This window comes from Capricornis sumatraensis, chromosome 2, assembly GCF_032405125.1.
Source record: "Capricornis sumatraensis isolate serow.1 chromosome 2, serow.2, whole genome shotgun sequence".
Taxonomy (NCBI): Eukaryota; Metazoa; Chordata; class Mammalia; order Artiodactyla; family Bovidae; genus Capricornis; species Capricornis sumatraensis.
The window spans coordinates 132,327,170-132,334,586 of record NC_091070.1 but is presented as its reverse complement, the minus strand read 5'-3'; positions in this window follow the sequence as shown (position 1 = coordinate 132,334,586).

Sequence of the window (7,417 nt, the reverse complement as noted above, 5' to 3'; positions counted from 1 at the left end):
CTCTGTCTGTGGGATTTCCCAGGCAAGAATACTGGAGTGGGTTGCCATTCACTTCTCCAGGAGATCTTCCCCACCCAGGGATCAAACCCATGTCTACTTCACTGGCAGGTAGATTCTTTACCACTAAGCCACCAGGGAAGCAAAATAAGATAATACATCATGATTAGTAGAGTTTATCTCCAGAATGCAAGGTCAATTTACCATTCAAAAATCAATCAGTATAACAACCACGTTAACAGTCTAAAAAGGAAAAATCTGATAAATAATCTCAAGAGTTACAGAAAAATCTTTTGTCAAAATTCAAAAACTCTCAGCAAAGTAATGATAGAAGGGAACTCTCTCAACTTATTAAAGAACATTCACTATGTCAACAAATTTGGAAAACTCAGCAGTGGCCTCAGGACTGGAAAAGGTCCAGTTTTCATTCCAATCCCAAAGAAGGGCAATGCCAAAGAATGTTCAAACTGCCATACAATTGGACTCATTTTACATGCTAGCAAGACTCAAAATCCTTCAAGCTAGGCTTCAGCAGTATGTGAACCAAAAACTTCCAGATGTACAAACTGGATTTAGAAAAGGTAGAGGAACCAGAGATCAAATTGCCAATATCCATTGGATCCTAGAGAAAACAAAGAAATTCCAGAAAAATATCTACTTCTGCTTCATTGACTTTGCTAAAGCCTTGGACTGTGCAGATCACAAATTATGGAAAATTCTTAAAGAGATGGGACTGCCAAACCACCTTACCTATCTCCTGAGAAACTTGTGTGCAGGTCAAGAAGCAAGAGTTAGAACCAGACATGGAACAATTGACTGGTTCAAAATTGGGAAAGGAGTACATCAAGGCTGTATAGTGTCAGCCTGCTTATTTAACTTCTATGCAGAGTGCATTATGTGAAATGCCAGGCTGATGAATCACAAGCTGGAATCAAGATTGCCAGCAGAAATATCAACAACCTCAGATATGCCTTAGGGTCTTCCCAGTAGCTCAAATGGTAAAAATCTGCCTGCAACACAGGAGACCTGGGTTCAATCCCTGGGTCAGGAAGATCCTCTAGAGAAGGGAATGGCAGTCCACTCCAGTATTCTTGCCTGGAGAATCCCATGGACAGAGGAGCCTGGCAAGCTACAGTCCATGAGATCACGAAGAGCTGGACACGACTGAGCAACTAACACTGCTACTACATTCAGATATTCATGTGATGCCACTCGAATGGTGGAACTAAAGAGAAACTAAAGAGCCTCTTGATGAAGGTGAAAGAGAAGAGTGAAAAAGCTGGCTTAAAACTCAACATTCAAAAAACTAAGATCAAGGCATCTTATCCCATCACTTCATGGCAAAAAGAAGGGGGAAAAGTGGAAAGAGTGATAGATTTTATTTGGGAGGCTCCAGAATGACTGTGGACAGTGACTTCAGCCATGAAATTAAAAGACACTTGCTCCTTAGAAGGAAAGCTATGACAAACCCAGACAGCATTTTAAAAAACAGGACATCACTTTACTAATGAAGATCAAATAATCAAAGTTATGGTTTCCCAGTAGCTGTGTACGGATGTGAGAGTTGGACCATAAAGAAGGCTGAACACCAAAGAATTGATGCTTTCAAACTGTTGTGCTGGAGAAGACTCTTGAGAGTTTCTTGGACAGCAAGGAGATCAAACCAGTCAATCCTAAAGGAAATCAACCCTGAATATTCACTGGAAGGACTGATGCTGAGGCTGAAGTTCTAATACTTTGGCCACTTGATGCGAAGAGTCAATTCATTGAAAAAGACCCTGATGCTGGAAAAGATTGAGGGCAGAAGAAGAGGGGGGCAACAGAGGATGAGATGGTTGGATGACATCACTGATTCATGATGGACATGAATTCAAGAAACCTCTGGGAGATAGTGAAGGACAGGGAAGCCTGGCGTGTTGCAGTCCATGGGGTGGTAAAGACTCAGACACGACTTAGTGACTGACAACAGAAAAACTACAGCTATTGTAACATTAAATGGTGGAATGCTTTTTCTCCTAAGATTAGGAACAAGGAAAGGTTCTCTGTTTTCCCTATGTCTTTTCAACATTGTACTGAAGGTACTATTCAGATCCATTCAGCAAAAACAAGAAAAGAAATAGAAGGCATCCAGATTAGAAAGGAGAAATAAAACCTTTTATCCTGAAATTTACTTTCTCTAAGTGCATAAGCTCATTACCCTGGCACAATGGAATTTGGAAAAGTCCGCTTATCTGCTGGGTACTAGCTAACACATTCTACCCCTTTGTCTACTGTTCCTCTTTTCAACATCTGGAGGATTTGCTTGGATTAGACACAGCCAGGAACTTCCATTCTGATATCAGGGGTAAGGTCTGATCAACCTTTCCCCTTTCTCCTCCTTCTTTCTTCTTCTCCTTCTTCTTCTTCCTCTTTCCCCCTCTCCCTCTTTCTTCTTCCCCTTTCCTTCCTCTTCCTTCTCCTTTCTTCTTCTTCTCTCTGTCTCCTGGAATCAGAAGACTAAACAGATAAAGAAGTCAGTGCTGAGCTCATGCTTAAGGATGTTCATCCATGTCTCTTTCTTTTTAACACCCTCTCTCATTTCTAAGAATTCAGATAGGCAAAATTGTCTCAGAATGTGCTTATGCTTGAGAGTTTCCTCATCCTGAAAAGGCTGCTGCTGGGGCTGCTGCTAAGTCACTTCAGTCGTGTCCGACTCTGTGTGACCCCATAGACAGCAGCCCACTAGGCTCCTCCGTCCCTGGGATTCTCCAGGCAAGAACACTGGAGTGGGTTGCCATTTCCTTCTCCAAAGCATGAAAGTGAAAAGTGAAAGTGAAGTCATTCAGTCGTGTCTGACTCTTAGCGACCCCATGGACTGTAGCCCACCAGGCTTCTCCATCCATGGGATTTTCCAGGCAAGAATACTGGAGTGGGTTGCCATTGCCTTCTCTGCATCCTGAAAAGGCAGGAAAGAGAAAATTTCTAGGCATTAGATAGTTAACACATCAAACTACTTGTTGCTGGCTAATATTCTCTCAATGTCCTATGGGGGACAGATGATATTTGAGTGTGGATGAAGGGCGGAAGAGGCTCAGCAGCTCAACTTGCCTTGATTCTTGGTACTAAGCTGCCTCCAGCCCAGGGTTAAGGAGCTGCCCATGCTGGCACAAATGTAACCCGAGTAACACGTGGGGGTCTGGTGCAAAAGCCTCCTAGTAATAAAGCTAGAGCATTTGCTTGACCTTGCCTTCCGCATGTGCTGCTTTCAGGAACATCGCAGAGTTATCAGTGCTTGACATAGACAGCCAAGAACCCAGAAACCTAGGTTCCTATCACCTCTTCCTCAATTTTCCCCTTACAAACTGCTATGATCACCCCACAGAGGAAGAAGGGACCACCCCTAACTTAAAATTTGGTAGAAATTGATGACAGGCATTATGTATGAAAGGCTTTGTTAGTCACATAATGAGACTTTCTGGGAAGAGCAAGATAGGCTCCCAAGAGGCCAAAAATAAAAACAGAAACAGGAAAGCTGGACTGAAAAACAGAAAAAAGGACAACTGGACTGGGGTTTTACAGTGATTATGGAATGGGATTGCAATAAGGACCTGAGCTTGGGAGGTTTGAACTTCCCACTGATGCCAAAGTAACAAGCACCAAGGCTTTCTTATAAATTTTCCCAGGAGAAAGGGAACTGGGCTTGAAAAGCTGTCAGCATTTGAACATCAAAAATGGAGTCAGGCTTTCTAGGATGGCGACTATCAGTAATTCCTTCAGAGATCTGCCTCCCTGGTCTCCACCCCCAGTGTGAGGAACATCTACCAGGTACCCAACCCAGCAACATCTGTCTTTGAGAAGAGCAGTTGTTTGGGATGGAATATCACTCCCACACAAGGAACAGCTGTATGTGTAGAGGTGACAGAACCTAATGAGCTTGCAGAGAATATTTAAATTGCTAAACGGGATAGCATATTTACTAGTGTGTTTATCCCTAAGCATTTGCAATAAAAATCAAAGCGATGCCATTATGTGATCCCCCAGCGGCATGTACTTGGAAGCTCTCCTTTTTTTAGCCAAAATTGATTTGAGGTTGTGTATAATTCTTCCTTTCAAACAGTAATTGAGAATCTGAATGGTGGGGAATTAAGCAGAGGAGCAGGAAGGAGCTTAAAGCAGCAGAGAATCTGCTCAACCAGTCACACTGCTGCCAGTAGTCCTGTGGCAGGGACTACCAAGCGTGGTGCAGAGGAAAGCTCCTTGGCTTTGAAGCCAGTGGACTCAAGTTTTCACTCTGAGTCACTGACTTAACATGTGACCTTAGGAAATTAATTTTCTTATAAGCTCACTTTCTCCATCTGTACGTTAGCAGCAAAATTACCTACCACAATAAAATGGCTATAAGGAAAAACTTAGAAAATTTGTTTACGTTTCCAGTGCCATGTACGCACATATAAAATAGGTACTTAGCAGATGTTACTGTGTTTATTCCACCATACTCACTATTAGGAGTACCGCCAATATCAACAAATCGTGAGTTTTAACAAATGTCCATGCTGTTTATCTCCATATTCGGCTGTCCATGGTACATAAACTGCTGTCGAAAATTACCAATGAAAAGATCACGTTTGCACTTCAGAACCTCCAAAGAATTCACCACCTCCTCAGCACACTCCATCTGGACACTCTAACAAAAAGTTCTTCCCTAAACTGAACTGAAATCTAGCTTGCCACAGCACAGCAGCTCCCAAACAGTTGTTAATAGAAAAGAATTCTGAAGGATGTTAGCAGTTCAGTAGAAAATAAAATGAAGATTCTAATTTCCATTTCTGACGATAGTTCTGACCAGAGATCTTCAAAAATTACCCAGGTACAAAGAAACCAAGAAGACCGTATGAATTATTTTTAAATATATTCTTAAATGTATAGTGCATAGAAGGGGTGACATGACAGTTAAAAAAAATTTTTTTAACAAGATTCTTTATAACCCAAAAAGGAGATAAAAGCAGCAACTCAGAGAGGCAAATTCTTAGCTGCCCTAAGGACAACTCTGGAGTTTTCCTGGAGAAAAGACTTGGGCTTACGTAAGATAAGAAGGTGAATCTGAGACCCTTGCATGAATCTGAGACCATTAAAAACTGATTCCCTCAATGAAAGGATGAACTAAAAGATAATGATAATAACCCCACAAAGGGAGACAAAAGGAAGCCTGCCTGTCTGAGTCTTGAGACTGAAAAATGGAAGAAATATAAAAGTCTCCCTTGACATAACCAGCTCAGGAAGAATATGCATGGAAATCACACTTTTTGAAAGGTTTTTTAAAAAATCCAATAATAAGCTAAAGAGGTCTCAAGCGGATCATAATCCCAGACTGAACATAGCAAATGCAAATTCTCTCCAGAGTAATACACCTTAAACCCAGGCTCAGAGGATTTTCACAATTAAGCTCCAGTGAGCATGATCTCATAATTTAAATTTATAAATTAGATCCATAAAGACTTCAAACATTGGACAGAATATAAAATAAGTATGTTTGTCAAAAATGAAAAATAAAAAATAAGAAAGGATAAAGTTACTTATTAAGATTATATTTTGACAAATTAAGTACATGTGTTATCATTTTAAGTATAGTCACTCAAATAATAGAAATAGGATGTGTACTATCTAAATCAGTGGAGGTTTAAAAAGAAAAGATGTTTTTAAAAAATCAATCCAAAAGAAAGTAAAAGAAAAGAGAGAGAGAAAAAACAATATTTGATAAAAATAAGAAGCCCAAAATAAGTGGTAAGTTTAAAATGAAATAGTAATAACATTGAGTGTAAATAAACTATATTGTCCAGTTAAAAGAGAAATATAAAGACTACGGATTAGTCTTTATAAAGTTAGATTTATGGAGTAACTAACTAACTAACATAAGACTAGAGAAAGACTGAAACTGGGGGAAATACTAGCCAGAATAAAGCTGGTAGAGTTTCACTCCCAGCCAAGATGGAGTAGCAGTGACCAGATTCACCTTCTTGTTGTTGTTCAGTTGCTAAGTTGTTTCCAACTCTTCACAACCCATGGACTGCAGCATGCCAGGCTTCCCTCTCCTTCACTATCTCCTGGAGTTTGCTCAGATTCATGTTCATTGAGTCGGTGATGCCATCCAACCATGTCATCCTCTGTCACCCCCTTCTCCTCCTGCCCTCAACTTTTCCCAGCATCAGGGTCTTTCCCAGTGAGTCGGCTCTTTGCATTAGGTGCGCAAAGGATTCGAGCTTCAGCTTCAGCACCAGTCCTTCCTCTTAGCTAACACAACCAAAAACTGACTTGGAAGAAAATGTTGCCAAAACACTGTACATAATGTAACAAAGGACAGTGATCCCTGAAAGATGGAAAACAAAGGAGATGAGGCCTATGAATGCCCAAGAATACTGACTTGAGAGTTGCCAGGCCACAGCGCAGGGAAAGGACACCCAGGCAGACCCAAGGTACTCCCTGAGGAGAGGAAATGAAGCTGGGAGTGTAGGCAGGTCAATGCTGAGAGAGTTAGCAGGTAAAATACCAGAGGAGAGCAACATAGAAGAGAACTCCAGAGATCTGCAAGAGGTTTCCCTATAGCATTCTTTATTGACTATGCCAAAGCCTTTGACTGTGTGGATCACAAGAAACTGTGGAAAATTCTTCAAGAGACGGGAATACCAGACCACCTGACCTGCCTCTTGAGAAACCTGTATGCAGGTCAGGAAGCAACAGTTAGAACTGGACATGGAACAACAGACTGGTTCTAAATAGGAAGAGGAGTACATCAAGGCTGCATATTGTCACCCTGCTTATTTAACTTATATGCAGAGTACATCATGAGAAATGCTGGGCTGGAAGAAGCACAAGCTGGAATCAGGATTGCTGGGAGAAATATCAATAACCTCAGATATGCAGATGACACCACCCTTACGGCAGAAGGTAAAGAAGAACTAAAGAGCCTCTTGATGAAAGTGAAAGAGCAGAGTGGAAAAGTTGGCTTAAAGCTCAACATTCAGAAAACTAAGATCATGGCATCCGGTCCCATCACTTCATGGCAAATAGATGGGGAAACAGTGGAAACAGTGCCTGACTTTATTTTTCTGAGCTCCAAAAATCACTGCAGATGGTGATTGCAGCCATGAAATTAAAAGACACTTACTCTTTGGAAGGAAAGTTATGATCAACCTAGACAGCATATTAAAAAGCAGAGACATTGCTTTGTCTACAAAGGTCTGTCTAGTCACGGCTATGGTTTTTCCAATGGTCATGTATGGATGTGAGAGTTGGACTGTGAAGAAAGCTGAGTGCCAAAGAAGTGATGCTTTTGAACTGTGGTATTGGAGAAGACTCTTGAGAGTCCCTTGGACTGCAAGGAGATCCAACCAGTCCATCCTAAAGGAGATCAGTCCTGGGTTTTCATTGGAAGGACTGATGCTGA